Source organism: Vespa mandarinia, chromosome 4 (genome assembly GCF_050613455.1).
Source record: "Vespa mandarinia isolate Hongniang chromosome 4, ASM5061345v1, whole genome shotgun sequence".
NCBI classification, from domain to species: Eukaryota; Metazoa; Arthropoda; class Insecta; order Hymenoptera; family Vespidae; genus Vespa; species Vespa mandarinia.
The window spans coordinates 4,775,001-4,793,892 of NC_140813.1; the positions used below are offsets into that span (position 1 = coordinate 4,775,001).

General features: G+C 30.6%; 1 long non-coding RNA gene across 4 annotated transcripts in view; it reads right to left on the reverse strand.

Moving 5' to 3' along the window:
* Nucleotides 1-18,892, reverse strand: part of LOC146873049 (uncharacterized) — a 287,739-nt gene that overhangs the window by 257,949 nt on the left and 10,898 nt on the right. For all 4 annotated transcript variants that reach the window (XR_014982110.1, XR_014982108.1, XR_014982107.1 and 1 more), the window contains exon 2: nucleotides 11,242-11,290. This is a non-coding gene — a long non-coding RNA (uncharacterized LOC146873049). The remainder of the gene's footprint in view (nucleotides 1-11,241; nucleotides 11,291-18,892) is intronic.

An 18,892-nucleotide genomic window follows, 5' to 3' on the forward strand; every position in this document is an offset into this window, starting at 1 on the left:
GTACGGAACGACAAAAGTTCAATTCCCGAGGAACGACAGGGGAGAAAAATCTTTCTCGTGTATAGCGTTTTTCGCTTCCATACTCTTCGGTAGTACCTACATCACCTTCCTCGCACCTCCTCCTCCATCAAAACGTGAGGAGTTTTGTTCTTATTAAAGAGAAAAGCTACCTTATGAGAAATATACGGGAAAGAAATCTCGTCGATAACTCTACTTTGATTGTACCCATGGGGGTTGAATTATGGAGAATAATGGAAATAGAAAAGTTTTCTTTGACGATATACATAGTTAATGTATTTCTTTCAATGTAATACGTAATACGTATGTTATGCTATAACTAGTTAGATATACATATATATATATAAGTATAATTATAGTATAATTATGAAGATAAAGAGCTGTAAAATGTTTGTTATTTATCGTCGTATATTTATCAGTTTTTAAATTTTTTGATCATTTTAAAATCACAAGGAAGCAAAATCATGACGAACATGGCGTATATCTAAAGCAACCCTTACATAATTAATGATCATGCATAATCAATGATAAATAAACACCATTCGAATTTCAATCGACTATAATCGTTGAATATTTTAACGATCCATTATTGGATTTCCCCCCCTCCCCGCCCCCCCCCCCTTAAAGAAGATGTTATATTATAAAGTCGTTAACGAAGTTAACGTTAAGGAGATATTTCTGTTATGAAATACATATTTACTCGATCACGATGGACATAAATTGTCGATAATTTCTCCATTTCAAGTTTGTAACGATCGCAATTATGAATTTTAATAGATATGTATAATAATCGACCATCCATGATGCTCCTCGTGTTTTTCAAATGAAATATTATATAGGAACGACAGAACCAAAATGAATATATTCAAATTGACGATTAAACGAGCGTTTAAAAATTGTTCTTTTTCTTTTTTTTTTTTTTTTTTTTCGTCTTTCTTTCTTTTTACCGTTTCGACAATTTAAATGTGACCTTTGGTCAACAAAAGATAATATTTATCATTTACGTACGAATTAGTACTTTTTTTTATCGAATGTTCATTTTTCTTTTCTTTTCCATTCCTCTTTTTTTTTTTCTTTTTTTTTTTTTTTTTTTTTTAACTTAAAAAATACTTTCGAAAAAAAAAGAAAATTAAACGTGAAAAATTGAGTCTATTAGAAAAGTATTGGTTGAATCGAAATTTAACCATGTTCTTTCTTTTTTTATCTTTGTCTATTTATAAATAATCGTTTCTCGCGATCATCCGTCGGCGCGTATTCACAATAACGCAAGATACATCGGTTAAATGCTATAAAACATCAAAGAGAAATAACGATTCTATATTTAATGAAAATTATCAAAGTAACTAACTACCAATATGTTTTTATACCATTGAGTTTTAGTACGTTAAAAGCAAACGGGGGAAAATGGCGTGGCTTTTCGAACGTATCAAGGGGACATTTAAGAAGCTTTTAAACTCGATGTCCTTGAAAGGATCGTACAAAAATGAGATTTAATTTCTCCTTCGAATCTTATTAATAATAATAATGATAATTATTATTATTATCATTATTATCATTATTTTTTTTTTTCTTTCCTTATTTCTTCATAAAAGATACAGGTATATCTCAGCATGAAAATATTTTCTCACTAATCATATAATATTTCGTTTCATTAGATAATATAATTCGTTCAATAACGACGATAGAAAGTAATTACTCTAATAGCTCTACGTATTCTATTCTTTTTCTTTTCTTTCTTTAATCTATCTAAATTCTAATCTACCTTTTCATGTACCTTTTTTTTTTTTTTTTTGTATTTTGAATAAAAAACAGAAAATGAAAGAACACCGAATTAGTAGTAATAATTTTCTCGGACTTTCGGGTGTAGGTGGTAAATTGGATTATACAACTTTGTTCACGTTAGAATCGTTCCGACGGCAGATGTTCTTAAAATCACGCGTAAGGAAAAGAGTATCTTACCTATCTAAAGATATATTTGGTCTCGCATACTAGCGAAGAAAATTTGGCTGCCCTTATTGATTCCGAAAACGGAATAAGGGATTAAGAATGCAAACGGCGTCCTTCCGACTCGTGAGGCTTACAGATGCGACCTAGAGCTGTGAAACGAAAAGAAAAAGGGAAAAAAAAAAGAGAGAGAGAGAAAGAGGGATGAGAAGGGGGAAACGAGGGGGAGGCGGGGGGAGGGAGGGAGGGAGGGAGAGAGAGAGAGAGAGGAAGATGATGATGGCGGCGAACGAGAGGAAACTTTATATATTTCAAATTGCAAGTTTAAAACCCAGCTTCCAAGTTACGAACATATATATATATATATATATATATATATAAGTATAGATATATATGTATATATATAACTGTATACATATATATATATATGTATATATATATATACGTATGTATGTATATATATATATCTATATATATATATATATGGACACGCGTCGAGCATAACCGATGGGCGGGAGCAGCTGCAAGGATTATATTCCATAGAATGAAATATTTTCCTTCGGACATCTTGTATAATCGAATGTAAAAATGCTCATCGCACCTGCGCCACCGTGCTTCTTCTTCGAATACGTCAAGAATCCTTTTACTTCTTTCTTTTTTCTTTTTCTTCTTTTTCATTTTTTTAGAATTCCTCCCCCCCTCCCCACCTCACTCTCTCTCTCTCTCTCTCTCTCTCTCTCGCTCTTTCTTTAGGAGTTATTAAGCATGAGTAAGTATCTCATAAAAATAAAACCGCCTTTCTTCTTTACTACGTTTAAATAAAAACAGAGCGAGGAAAAGTATGTAAGTAGCTAAACGTATTCGCGTTTTGTTTAAATATTTATATGTATATATATATATATATATATATATATATATATATATATATATATAGTTATGTAGTATTCTCTCTACAGATATTATATATATATATATATATATATATATATATATATATATATAGTTATATTGTAGTTATGTAAACGTACTAGATAAAAATGTATGCAATTAAACTAGGCGTCTGGATTATGATAAAGATAATATCTAAACGGAATCATAAGGAGTAAATGTATATTACATTCAAGGTCAGGTTGTGGTAGGTAATTAATGTAAGTTCTTCTCATCGAGCCTTTTTATTTCAAAAGAATTGGCTCTAATTAAAATAAGCGAATAATAAAGCGATCGTCATTAATCGCATAAAGTTAATAACGAACGTAATGAGAGAAAAAGAGAAAGAGAAAAAAAAAGAGAGAGAGAGAGAGAGAGAAATATTTCACTTGAATCTTTTTACAAATAGACAGTGATAAAAGTGAGAATTATATTTTACTCGTTCGTATATCATTTAACTCTACTATAAATAGTCACTATAAAGATCGTACGATTAAATGCTTTTATGCACGTAAATAAACATAGTCGTTGTCATTTATTAATAAAATTACATATCTTAATTGTCATTGCTCATAAATAATATCTATTATGTATATCTCTTGCAAAATATAAGAATGAGAACAATAAGAGCTTACTAATTAGATTTAATTTTCTCACTACCACCTGATACTTATCGATTTAACGAGCAAACAGATAATCAATAGACAATATAATCTCATAAAGTTATTTTTCTCACTTTTACATGATTGTTTCAGCGTAATTAAATTGACGATTAATATTGTTCAACAGCTTTTCAAAAGCTTAACTAATCTAACAATCAATAAAATATATATATATATATATATATATATATATATAAAGTTTGATAAAATACAAAAAAAAAAAAAAAAAAGAGATGAAAACAAAAAAAAAAACGAAAAAAAAAGAAAACAAACAAACAAAAAAGAAATTAGAATGAACAAATGCTATGTCCTTATCTATCTTTCATTTAAAGCTGATACATCAATTTGTTCTTTATTTGGATTTCATGTTACTCGACTTATTTATAGACTTTTAAAAAGAAGAGGCAATAAAGACCGTAATAAAGAAAGCCGAGGAGCCTAAAGAAGTTACCCAGCTAAATTGCACGAGATAGCTAGTTACTTTGTATTACCTAGGGACTTTTGTATCCTTTAAGAGACGTTATACACCATAATTATTGTTATTTTAAACGACCATACTAAATAGCCATGACTTAACATACTTTGGTTTCGTACGAACATAAATGTATTTACCTTTAATCGAATTAACGATAGATATGTACCCACCCTTTTCTATCTATAAATTAACTTCATAAAAAAGTATTCTTTATCGTTTAAAAAAAAAAAAAGAAAAATAAAAAAAAAAAAAAAATTCGAAGAATGTCATTCGAACAAATGAGACATCGAAACTTGAAGCCCTTCGTGAATTCTCAAGTATCAAGTTCCTCGATTGGTCGGTTTGTGTCTTCGAAAACGTAAACTTCTTCCCATGAAAGAAATTTAAGAAAGGAAAAAAAAAAAAAAGAAAAAGAAATAAAACGTATATTAGAGAAAGAAAGAGAATAAAACAACACACGATTAAAGAAGAATATTAAAATGATAATATAATTTAGTTTAGGTATATCACCTCTTTCTCTCCTCCCTATCTCTCTCTTTCTCTCTTTCTCTTTCTCTCTCTCTTTCTCTCTCTTTCTCTCTCTCTTTTTCTCACTTCGTAATGATAAATAAATAATTTGCTGAATCACCGTACTAGTGTAGTACGAAATAAATAGAAAATAAAGTAAATCCGACGTTGAATAGGTGAAAGTTGTACCGCATTCAAAGCGATTATTAATATCTCGCGGTTGGAACACACGAAAAACGTAGTAGTGCTTACGAAAGTGCCGTGCTTGGAATACCAAAGCTGATAGACTCGGCGCCATGTTGCCGCCATGTCCTCGATTACCAGGGACGTGATTCGAGCTCAAGCTGGACCACTCAGACTCCCTGACACCGACTGATTTGTGTCGCCATCTAGCAGCCAATCGGCCAAGCTTTTACTTGAATCCACGTTACACGTTGAAATTTTTCCCCACGATATTTCCCCCATCTTATCTTAAAATCTATCTAAAAACTTTGCAATTAAATTACATCTATTTCTATCTTTCTTTCTCTCTCTCTCCCTTTCTCTCTTTTTCTCTCTCTCTCTCTCTCTCTCTCTCTCTCTCTCTCTCTCTCTCTCTGTCTTTCTCTTGATCAGATTTATAAAAGATAAATGAATAAATAAATATCTATCGAAGTGTGAGAAAAAGAAACAAAAAGAAAGAAGAAAAATAAGAAAAAAAAAAAAAAAAAAAAAGAAAAATAAAGGACACATACTCTGTCGTTTCTATCGAGATAATATAAAAAAAAAAAAAGGAAAAAAAAGAACGAGTTTATCTTTAAACTGTTAGATCTCTTCATCGTTAATCCTTGAGAATCGTTTAACGATTTTCAAAGATATAAATATTCGATAACGCATAAAAACGTCAAATAATCTTATAAATATATATAACCCGCATATGTGTTTACACTCGTCTCATTCGTTGACATATATAGGTGTGTGCGTCTATACTCATGAATTTTTTTTCATTAGTTACATATAATATATATTTTACTTAACTATAACTAGTTAAATATACAGGGTGCCCCACATTTTGAATCGTTCGATTTTAACCTTTAATATTATGCATATGTAATTTGAGATTGGAAATAAAATATTTAGAAATGTCGTATTACAATTAATACGCGATGAAAAATGTTCGTATAAGTTCATCATTAATAAGAATTTATTCGTGGGGGAAAAAAATTTTTATTAATTCATCACATTATAAGGTTCACCCAATACATATTTAAGTGCTTACGTACATATTTCTTTACCACTTGTAGATATTTCTTAATCATTAAGTCATGATTTATCATGATCGTTTTATATAATTACTTCATAAATGTATTTGTATTTATTTTACGACTTCGAAAGAAGAAGAAAATCTTATTCGCGATAAGTAGGGTGCGTAAAAAATAAAGAAAAAAAAAAAAGAAAAAAAAAGAAAAAAAAAAGAAAAGAAAAGAAAAGAAAAGAAAAATGGAAAGGGGGAAGAAGAAAAAAAAAGTATTAGTTAAAAATCTTCAATATTACACCATATATTTAAGTCTACATTTTACTATGCTCTATATAACAACACCTATGCATAATAAGATAAGTTTGTCTTATAAAAAACAAAACAAAACAAAAAAAAAAAAAAAAAAAAAAGAAAGAAAGAAAGGAAATAAAGGAAGGAAGGAGGGAAGAAAAAGAAATCGTTTAAAATCGTCTAACTGTTAGATATCGTGACAAATTAAAATTGAACATTTAGCGAAATAAATTTCTTGTCGAAATTGAGATACTTAACAAAACGTGTACGACATTCCTACGATATCTATAGTCTAAGATAAAAGAAAGAGAGAGAGAGAGAGAGGGAGAGAGAGAGAGAGAGAGAAAGAGAGAGAGAATAGAATAGATAATTCATTCATTAAATTCAATTAAAAATATTATTTTCAAAAAGAAGCGTTTTCTCTTCGTATATTTCCTTTTTCATTCATCATCACAAAAACGTGATGTACGAAGTAAAACTTTATGAAACTTCAGCATCGTGTAACATGTATCCCAGGATCGATACTAGTCCCACAAGAGTCTCTCTCTCTCTCTTTCTCTTTCACTCTCTCTCTCTCTCTCTCTCTCTCTCTCTCTCTTTCTCTTTCACTCTCTCTCTCTCTCTCTCTCTCTCTCTCTCATTTGTTTTCCAGGGATTGGGCAGGGGTTGTCGGGGCGAGACCGACTGGTCTGGACTGGTTGACCCCGTCTCGCCTCGCCACGATCTCTTCACCCCGATTTCAACCCCCACCAAAAACTTTTTACCCCCACTACTATCACCGCTATAGACTTCCCCTCTTCGTTCCTCTTAAAATTGACTACGGGTTTTCTCAAAAGATGGCGCCACCTGCACCAACGATTTCACATTTCCATCTCTAATCAATAATACGTCCTTCGTTACTCTTCGAAGACTGACGTCGTGTCCGAGGAAAAAAACTTAATTTCCTTTTTTCTTTCTTTCTTTCTTTCTTTTCTTTTTTTTTTCTTTTTTTCCTTGTTCTTGGCTTAAAACATTTCCTTTTGCCGTTCCCACCCTACCCCCACCTCACCTCATCCCATCCCATCCCATCCCATCTCATTCTATCCTCCACAAAGACTACTTTCGATATTCTCGTTCATATAAACGTGAGAAAATTTTTTCTAAAGTATTCGTTAATTAATATGGTAATTAATATTTCGTCACTAATGATTAATTATTATATATCGATCATATGTGATTCCAATTAGGATGGGTAAGTATAAGAGAAACTTTATTAAAATTAATTAAATCGTTTTATCATTTACTGATTACATGAAAATAACGTAAATGTTTTAATGCCAATTATTAACCGGCCATTTAGATTTCAATAAATCCAATGAAAAGTAAAATTCATCGAGTAAGAAATAAAAACGAGTAAGTGAATATTATAAAATGTGTGTACGTATTATAAAATAGTGAGTTTCAAGCGAGACGGGACTATTTTGTAAAAAATCGATATTATAGGGAAAAATGGTAAATCAACAACATTAGTATCTTTAGAATCATGTATTTACTTGGTTGCGAAAAGATTAAATAAAATATAAAAAAAATCCAAAAATATTGATATAACGATGGAAAAGAAAATATTTAAATCGAAAGATAATTCATATCTCACTTTCACCCTCACATCAATGTCGTTACATAGCAAAAAAGGAAAAATAATATTTTTTTTTTAAGTGAATGTGTCTTTTCTTTTTTTTTTTTTTTTTTTTATTTTTTTTTTTTTTTTTTTATTACTTTCATATATTCTTAACGATTTTCATTAGTTTTGAAAATAACAAAAGAATAATTTGAAATTGATATCGTTAGTTTTACCACGATAATAATAATGATGATAATAATAATAATAATAATATTAATATATGTATCTCATTCGGTCTATTTATGTAATGGCCAATATTAATGTAGAATGATGCAAAGAAGAGTGAGGTGATTAGAAATCTACAAAAGTGCCGACAAATCTATGGAAAGTTATTCGATTACCATAGATTAATAACTTTCAACTTTTAATATGTGCTCGAATATAAAAGTATACGCATCGACGAACATATCATTATATTCATACCTATTACCAATTTACATTTATAAAATATCTAAGGTGAAAAATCAAAGAGAAAGAAACGCAGACAAATAAAGAAAAAAAAAAAAAAAAAGAAAAAAAAGAAGAAGAAGAAGAATAAGAAGAAGAATGAAATGTAATTGGTTGATCGGTTAATTGATTAAAGTGACTTATTCGATCTGGTACACAATACACAATTTCTTCCCTTCCTGTTTATACTTCACAATTCCCATATCCTGTTCTACTTCTTTCTCGCACAATCATTATACTTCTAAGATAATAATAAGAAAAGAAAATTGATTATCTTGGAAGGAACAAACTAAAACTAGTTATGAAGAAAAGTGAGTAAACTAGTCCTATTGTTACAATAAAAAACCACTCGAGCTGAAAGCTGATAAAAGATAAAGGATATCTAAAAATCGATATTATATATATATATCTCCTTTTTCTTTTATCGACTAAACATTCCAAATTATAAATCGAGCAAATTTTTGAAAAGTAAGAACATAGTTTCCGCATAATATTACACATTTATATTTTTGATCGATTTAAAATGAATCGATAAATAATCATTAAGAGGAAAGACGATCAATTCTAAAGTTAAGAAAAAAATAAAAAAAAATAAAATAAAAAAAAAAAGGAAAAAAAAAGAAAAAAAAAGAGAGAAGGAGAGAGAGAAATACGTACGAATATATATATATATATATATATATATATATATATAGTAATTCCTTCAAAAAATATTTTTTTAAGTCAAAGAATCAAAATATAAGATAAAATAGATAGGTCCATTTCTTTATTATATTTATAGTTGTTAGATAAGTATATTCGATGTCGCACCTACGCGCGTAGATTCGCGTGACACTAGCTGTTGTAGTCAGGTAATAAAAAATTCAAGCTCGTAAACCTTCTCCCGTGCACGCGAGAACGCAACTGGTCCTACGTAAAGTAAGTATTTACATATCCATATATTCCTCTATCTAAATATTCCAAATGTCTTATTTACTTTATCCGTCTACAACGCGTTTACTAAGCGACGTTTCTCAATGAAATCAATAATTTCAAATTATCGATAATGAAATTTAATTTAACAAGAGTGAAAAAAATTTTTCCATCATTTATAATTAATCTAAATGCACGAAATAACTCAAGAGAAAAAAAATACAAGTAATTACATTAGCTATTGTATTTTCTATAATACAATTATCTCTCTCTTTCTCTCTCTCTCTCTCTCATTCTTTTATCAGCAACAACACAATACATTATATTATAAATCCAGGGTAACGTAATAATCAATTTATCGACGAAACTAATATTCTCCTTTTTTTTTCTCTATCTTTGTCTCTCTCTCTCTCTCTCTCTCTCTCTCTCTCTATCTCTATCTCTATCTATCTATCTATCTTTCTCTTTTTCTCTCACACACGCACGTATACACATCAATCCTGTTAAAAGTAATTAGTAAAGAATGCAAGTATCTTGCAATATAATGTATTACAAAGATAAAAGAGAGAAAGAAAGAAACAGAGAGAGAAAGAGAGAGGGAGAGAGAGAGAGAATAATAGAGAGTAAGCGCTTGAGCCTGATTGGATGGGAGAGGAGGACAAACTAAGTGGTACTTTCTTTCGTTCGAGTACAGAGGTGGTACTAAAAAGGTACCTTGAAGCGATCCACGCGACGACGACGACGACGACGACGACGACGACGACAACCCACCACCGATTTTCCATTTTCTTTTAGCATCTTCCCTTTCTCCTCTACTATATATCTCTTTCTCTTTCTATCTTTCATCTTCGTGAATACCTAACTACTCTATCTCTCTCTCTCTCTCTCTCACTCTCTTTCATTCTCTCTCTCTCTCTCTCTCTCTCTCTCTCTCTCTCTCTCTCTCTCTTGTGAATGCTCTAAGGTATGGAAGAGTACCTGGTCCTAGGTCTGTCCCCTTTCAATGAAGCCCGTTTCAATTCGGCAAGACAAGGACGCCTCTCGGAACAGCCAATCGGAGCGAAGCTTTCCCCGTGGCAGCCGATCAATGCGAAACTCCTTTGTACCGACATGCACGGCATACCAACATAGAAAGAGGGATAGAGAAAGATAGAGAAAGTCAGCCCAACCCTAACCGAGCTTTTTCGGTTGCAGGAAGCGCCTCTCTTGCAATTTCCACGGCCTCCATTGCCGCCATATTGCGCCCTTCTCGCGAGACTACCTAACGTAGAGATGAACACGAAATGTTAGCATTATTTCTATTCCTTTGATGAAAGGAATAGGATCCTTCTTCGTACGCTGACTAGAGTGTATATCTTATTAGTTGTTATTAGTTGTCGTTGTTGTTGTTGTTGTTGTTGTTATTATCATTATTATTATTATTATTATTATTCTTGTTTGTATCTCTTTTTCTTTTTCTTTTTTTTTAATCATTTTTTTCAAAAAGATCAAGTTTTCAATCGATATTTACGCGCGAATTATAATTAAACATAGATAGTGTCTTGGAAAAAATATAAATGGTGTCCCTTTTATTGGCCAATATCACTTCGAGAGAATATATATAAAAGGTAATCAATTTTGTTTTTGATTTATTATCATAAATATTTTAAGTAGAAATTTTTTGATATGATATGAAATTCTGCAAATTTAATGTAATTATTATAATCATATATTTCTATGATATATCTTATAATCAAAGATAAATCGATTAAATATCTTGTACGATTTTTCATCGGTATATTTAAAATTGCATTAGAGAATGAATTATTTATAATTAATATTCTTCGTAAGAGAAAAGCCAAGGTCAATTCATTAGAAATAGAAAACTTAGCGTTGCTCTCACGTCCTCAATCGGTCCGACGGCCGCAAATTTTTGCGCACGCTGAGAGTTTCCAATTAAAAAAAGAAAAAAAGAAAAAAAGAAAAAAAAAAATATCTAATTTCGTTTAAGATCCCCGTAGAAATCGGTAATAAATGAAGAAAGCAAAAAAAAAAAATAAATAAATAAATAAGAAAAAGTATAGAACGAAATATTATTATCACGGTCGAATAAATAGACAAAAAAATATTTCATTTTTACTAAAGTCAAAAAACAATTGATCGATTATTAATTTTAACTCACCCATGGGTCACCAAGTCGCCGGGTGGTAACATCAGCTGATCCTCGTTCTCTATAAAAATAAAAATGAAAAAAAAAAGATGAGAATATTACAACTCACGCCATTTATAAATAATATTCTATATGTCATATATATATATATATATATATATATATATATATATATATAAATAATTATTATTTTTATTACGAATACATTAGATACACATTTTTATTAGGTCGATTTAATCGCCAAGACACATGTTACACAAGATCCTTATAAGTTCTTTTCTTATCTTCATATCTCTAGCAATAAGAAACAATGATAGGGCAATTACGACAGAACGTCATTGAGTTCATGTCCGTATTAAACGGATGATTTAGTCCCCGTCTCATATTATTCCCATACATAAGTAAGTAAGTACTTACTTAACATGAATATTTTAATCGACAAGTGTCATGAGCTATGTACACCGTTATACTCGAACAATTTCTACTTGGAAAAACGAGGGAAAGAAAAGATGAAAATAGTTTGGTTAACCTCTTCCTCTCTCTCTCTCTCTTTCTCTTTCTTTTTTGTCTTTTCATTTCTCATTTATTCTCCTTGAGTTTCGCGACATCCTTTAGCGTTAAAACGTCAATCGTTAAAATCATCGTCGATTCTTCCCACCTGTCGCTCTTTACGAATCACGTTTTTTGTAATCGAACGACATTCCTTCCTCGAGTTTTCTCGACTTTTGTCAATTCAAACTTCTTTAAAAAAAAAAAAGAAAAAAAAAACAAGATCAATTACACGTAGATAGGTGGTCCTTTTCAACATTAAATAATTTTTAATTTTTTCTCTAATCAAACTTCATCATTTTTTTAAACGGCAGTTAGATAAGTTATTACGCGAGTAAGATATGAAAAAATGTTGTCACAAATTTTTTATCGATTCTCTCTCTCTCTCTCTCTCTCTCTTTTTATTTTTTTTTTATTTCCTTGACATAATAGTGAGCAAAAAAATTATATATATATATTTTTTTTTTATATATATATTTTTATGTACATATTTTTTATATATTTATAAATTTTATATAATTATATATTTAAATTATATAAAATTATATATATATATTTTTTTTTTTATAGTAATCTTTTCTATCAAAATATGAACTTATCGTGGTGCATCGAGCGTCGCATCGGGGGTATTATGCTCGTTGATTTATATGAAGCGGTTTTAGCCATGAGAAAGACATTCGGTATGAATACAAAGTGGAAGAAATGCATAGCTTCGAAATGTCCATCATATTATTGAGCGCATCCTCAATTACTTCAAGTAGATGATCTCATTCTGTCTTGGGGAGAACGTTATTCGATATACATTTTCTAAAGAGGACTTGAGTTACGATCGAACTTAACATTCGAACGGAAGAGCTTTAGTTTCTAAAGAAAATAGGCCAAAAAGAAAATCTAAATCAATAACTAACCTTCTTCTATGAAGAGTTCGATGGACGGCACTAATAAAAAGATATAATAAAATTTCGCCGTTGTAAGAAAGAAAGAAATTCTATTTTGAAGGAGAGAAGAAAACTTGTATAATATAACAACTTACCTATTTATTAATTTCTTATTAAAGATTTACCAATCATAATAATTATTAACCATTTTTAAAATGAGAGAACACGATTGAATATCTAAATTAAATGAAATTATCTATCTATATAGTTACGGTTTTGCCAATACATATTGTTTTGAGATAATTGAATAATTGCGAGCTAACAACAACAAAAACTGAAACTAATTCTTTCATTTCGAAGAATCGAACGAAACGAATTTCTAAATCGGATTTGTCGATAAGAATCCAGAACGAAATGAAACGAAACGAAACCGTGCTATCAATTTCCTTTCTTTCTTTTTGTTTCTTTCTTCTTTCAATATTTTTTTTTCTTTTCTTTTTTTTTTTTTTTCTTTTTTTTTTCTCAAGCTCGCTAGAATTCGCTAAGGTTGCTCTTTCATCGATTTTCTTATCGCGAGCGTGCACATGTAGACGATTCGATTTGATCCAGGAATGATCCTATACCACCTACGCTTACGTGTATAACGTAGAATATAGCTCTTATATTCGAAAACTTCTATGGTATATCACGGGTAGGATTTTGTGTCCTCCCCCATCCCCACCCATCCCCTTCTCCCTCTTCCCCCTATTTTCTTCGATAATAACGGCCCATTCTAAAAATATCCGTATACTTCCAGCCTCTGCTTGATATTTACGTACGCACACGTGTTCCCCTTTAAATATAATTTATCGTACAAATAGAGCCTTCTCGGATTATCAAAAAATACAAAAATGAAATGTTTCTGTTGGAAAATATTACGATTACGTTATCCTGAAATGTAACAAAATTACTATTTGTCGTGAGAAAGAGAAGAACGAAAGAGAAAGAAAGAAAAGAAAAGAGAAAAAAAAAGAAGAAAAAGAAGAAGAAAAAAAAAAGGAAAAGAAAAGAGAAATCGATTCCGAAAACGAAAGGATCAATATTTTTTTCTACGTTTTCAATAACTCTTTGTATAAATTATCATGAGATAAATAAAAATCAAATAATTTTGATTGAATTCGTAAAAATTTGTAATAAAATTTTTCGCCAATATTGTCGCGTTCGAAAGGATAGAAATTTTTCACGGTTTTTTCACGATTGAAAAATTTTCACGATAAAAAAATCTTCTAACGAGGAAACGAGGGGAAAAGTTTTGAATGTTGTTTTTTTTATTTTTTTTTTTTTTTTTTTTTTTTTCTATTCTCGTCGAAATATCACTTTGATATAATCAGACCAATAGTATTTAGTTTTTTTCCGTCGCTCGTGGTAACGTACTACACCGTATCTAGCAATTCTCTTACCGTAATACTTTAAGTTATATACGATATATCACTATGTACCACCAACCTAAACCCTTTTTCCAACCTTACCCTCTCTGGCAAAAGCTTGTAGAAAGGTAGAGATAGGTATGCGGACCATTTTATTGCACAAGAAGTTTTCTGGTAGGAACATTGAAAAAGGGCCGAGTTACCAAAGCGCTCGGATATTCGTGCATTTACGTGCGTAAAACGTTTCGTATTTCGTTCCTATCTATGTAACTACGTTGAAACGTTTTAAATTGGTTTTTCTCTTTTTTTTTCTTTTGCCCTTCTTCTTCTTCTTTTCCTGTCCTCTCAAAAAAAAAAAAAAAGAAAAAAAAAAAAAAAAAGAATCTTTCGAAAAGAAATATTTTCAAGAGATCAAGAGAGAAACAAATTTGATTTATTTCTTTTTTTATTTTTTTTTTTTCTTTGCTTATTATCATAACAAAGTTGTATTAATTAACATTGATACGTAGAAGGAAAGATCGCTCTCAAAATGATAATAATTTATATTTATACATTATAATTGTATTCATCCATCGAGAATAGATTTGATTTCAGTTTTGTTAAAAGAAATTTTTCTATCCTAAATGTTTATCGTATACGTAGTACGAGGGATGCGGAGAGGGGCAGAGGAGAGAGAGAGAGAAAAAAAATATATATAATATAGAGAGAGAGTGAGAGAGAGAGAGAGAGAAAGAGAACGACGACGATAGATATAAGGAATGATTTGAGAAAAAAAAAGAAAAAAAAGAAGAAGAAAAAAGAAAAAAGAAAACTAAGGATAAAGAAAAAAAGATGCTCGGAACATCCATAGTAATAGCGATTCGTAGAAAATCCTGTACAAATATCTAAAATACATACGTGCAATCATTCATACATAGATGCATACGTATATCCGTACATAGATGTATATAGTTTGGAAAAGGAGGTCAGGTCAATCGAAAAGGTTTTCAGGATCGACCCGGAACGTTCGAAGGTAGCGAAGTGGCCGTGGATACGGATTGATTCGATATCTTGAGTTGGTTCCGCGCCGGCGTGTAAACGCGAATCATGTAAATGCAACTGCACCGGCACGTAGATAGAGGAGATAGTGGTTGGTTTGGTTTTACGAGTCCGGTAAGAGAGAGAACGAGAGAACAAGAGAGCCAAAGAGAGAAAGAGAGAGAGAGAGAGAGAGAGAGAGAGAGAGAGAAAGAAAGAGATTCAGTTCACTCGTTCGACCAGTAGTCCCAACCAGATCGAGACAGTTAAATATACTGGGTGTACTATTTATCTTGATCTCTCATTCGTTCATTCAATATTTATTCAAAAACTAATAAATCCATTTACAATCGTGACATGAACATTTCAATAAATCAGACGTTTATCTAAAGTATTTGAAATTTATAAAATATATATAAAAGAAAAAAAGAAGCAAGAAAAAAAAAAGAAAAAAGACAAAAACAAAACTTTACTAACGAAGAAAATGTTTTAACGTTAAATTGACGTTAAACGGTCCACCCAGTATCTATACAATTCGCAAGACTATATTACCTTCTGGAGCAGTTTAAAAGGTTCAACCACGATCCCAAGAGCACAGAGATAAAAGATAGAAGGGAGTAAAAAAAAATTTCTCTCGTAGGAAAAGTGTGGCACACCAATTGTAATGTAGCCTGGTCTATCCCAACTTAAGGAAGAAACCACCCACCTACACCTGTATGTATCCGCCCTAAGAATGTGTATATATATATATATATATATATATATACATACATATATACCCTTTTTCTACTTTCTCGAAGGAAACAATGAAATACAAACTACAGAATGGACGAAGAGAAAGCGTGGAAGCATTCCTTGAAAGGTATAGACTGTATATGGAAAAGGTGTCGTCGGCGGCCATCGTTGTTGCCTGCAACAGGCGTCGTCCTGGGCCGCCATATTTCGAAGTTCGTGCCTGCGCGTTTCATGCTCTACCTCTCTCTCTTACTCTCTCTCTCTCTCTCTCTCTCTCTCTCTCTCTCTCTCTCTCTCTCTCTCTCTTGTTTCTTCTTTTTTTTTCTCCTTCAATCCGGCTTTCCTTCTATCTCTACCTCTCCCTTTTTATTTCTTTCTCTTATAGGATACATACGTATATCTATAAGTACGTGTATGGGGAACATGGTAGCGACTTCTCTTTTTTTCTTCTTTTTATTTTTTTCCTCCTGTTTCTCTTTCCCCCTCTACCCTGCTCTTTCTCTTCTCCTCTTCCTTTTCGTCATATCTTCTCCTTTTTCCACTTTAATGCGACCATCGCATTTTATTTTGTCCAGCTCTACGTTCGTTGTCCTACCAACGTAATAACATATCCTATCTAACCTTTATTACTCATCGTATTCTTTTTCAAAATCGATAGAGAATATATTTCTCTTTCTCTTTTTTTTGTTCTTTCTTTCTTTTTTTTTTTTTTTTTTTTTTTTTTTTTTTTTTTTTTTTTTTAATTTTTTTGTTCGTTTGTTTGTTTATCTATCCGTTTGTTACTTTTGTTATTGAAATTAATTAATAATTAATATGATGTCTTTAAATGATCGGTAATGATACGTTATGAAAAGGAAAAATTTTGCTATATAATTATTTTTAAGTACCTAATTACGTATTTACGTTTAATATGAAAAGCTTGAGGTTTTTTTTTTCGAAAAATGATATGAAGAAATGGTACTAGTTTTAACTCTGAATATGGTCGAAACGTTTATATATATATATATATATATATATATATATATATATATATATATATACATAGGTATATACGAAAAATGCATATGAAAGATGCATGCCAGCGAGTAAATTGCCAGCGTCATAAACCGAAGTTTGTGAAAGCAGACTGATGCAAAATTTCATACGAATTTTTCCATTAGATTGCAACTAACTATGCTACACACACACACAAACACACACATATATATATATAACGCTTCTAAATATATAATATATTTTTGCAGTATTAAAAAAGTTGAAGAATATTTTAGAAGATATTGCCGACTATTATCGGTCCTCTCTTGATACGAAATAAAATTAAAGTTTTTACATTTAAAATTAAAATAATAATAATAACACTTATGTATTATTACTTTATACGTGAAAGTTTCGGTTATTTTTGAAATAATTCGGGCGTGTCGCCGATACAGTAGCAAATCTGTCTGTAACAAACTCGAAAGGAAACTCGTGGAAAAATAAATTTTCGCGAGAAATATCTGTGCCAGATTCGTCGAATGTGCACGGCCTTCTTCGTTCGTTTCATTCGCGAGCAATGCGTAATTTCTAGAAATATTCGAAGTAAATTTGATCAGAATTGGATATGCATATATTTTCATACAAATATATATATATATATATATATATATATATATATATATATAAATAGAAACTATTGTGATCTTTAAGAATATACGATTTCTGGACGACAAGCGAAAATTAATAGTAATTATTTAAAAAGAATGATAAAATGTTGCCGTTGCTTTTTCATCGTATTTGGAAAAAAAAAATATATATATATATTGTTTCGCTTATGGAGATAGGTATATAATTTATGCACATAGATATGTTAAAATTGTAGATATTTTCCAAAACAACTTTGTGACAAGATAGAATAAAATATAAAAAATGAAGAATGACTGGTGCATATAATAGAACTAGATACATAAATAAATATATTTTTTTATGTTTCAATACTTTTACATAGTATCTATATGAAATGTATAACATTAAATCTTCGAACAGGAAAACTTCAACTTTGTTATCTCAAATCGAAAATTTCCATTCTGAAAGAATTCAAATTAAGAGAGAGAGAGAGAGAGAGAAAAAAAAAGAAAAAAAGAATGTAATAAAAATTCATGGGAGCAAGGAACGAGTTCCAATTTTCTCTCTCTCTCTCTCTCTCTCTCTCTCTCTTTGTTTTCTTTTTTTTTTCGTATACTTTTTTTCACAGAGAAACGATTCGTTTACGTGCACATATAGACACACGTATATACTAGCATACATGCATACATGCAACCCCGTGGAAGGTCGCGTGCACATAAATTCGAACGTATACTAAAGAACGAACATTATGCTTGCGACAAGCTAGATTATATTTCACGAAGCGGACAGTGCGAGCTGGTATGCAACAACTGCATGAAGGTAAATTGGCGTAATCAAGGAGTGAATGGAGTACGCGTGGCAATCTCACGCGTATATTGCACATGCAAAGTTTATAGATTTCAAAGCTGCCTTTGTATGGTCATACAAGAGAGAGAAAGAGATAAAGAAAGAGAGAGAGAGAGAGAGAGAGAGAGAGAGAGAGAATAACGTTATCGATCGAACACGATGGACATCCTTTGTTTCACTTGCTTCAACCATTCTGACCATTCCTCTTCTCTAATTTTATATCCTGTATAATACGAGCATACATATTTGTAAATACGTGAAAGTATTTACAAGCGTTTGTATTGTGTTTACGTTCTGATATGTAAATTATGTTACCAATAGTAATATCTCGAAATGTTCTTTACAATTTTGTTAATGAATGTCATTTAATGATTACCTATGAGATTCAATTCAAATTGACTACAAGAATTCTTTATATACAACAAAAATAGAATGGATACGTGTGTATGTATGTGTATACGTTTAAAAGATAATGAGTAATCATAAAAGTATAATTATTAATGAATATCATATTTTTAATATTCCTCATAACGTTATAAACAGGCTATATAATTAAATAAATATATTGATTGTTATTCGTTCATAATATTCTACGTAATTTCTAAATTAGATGTTCATTTGAGATGCGCG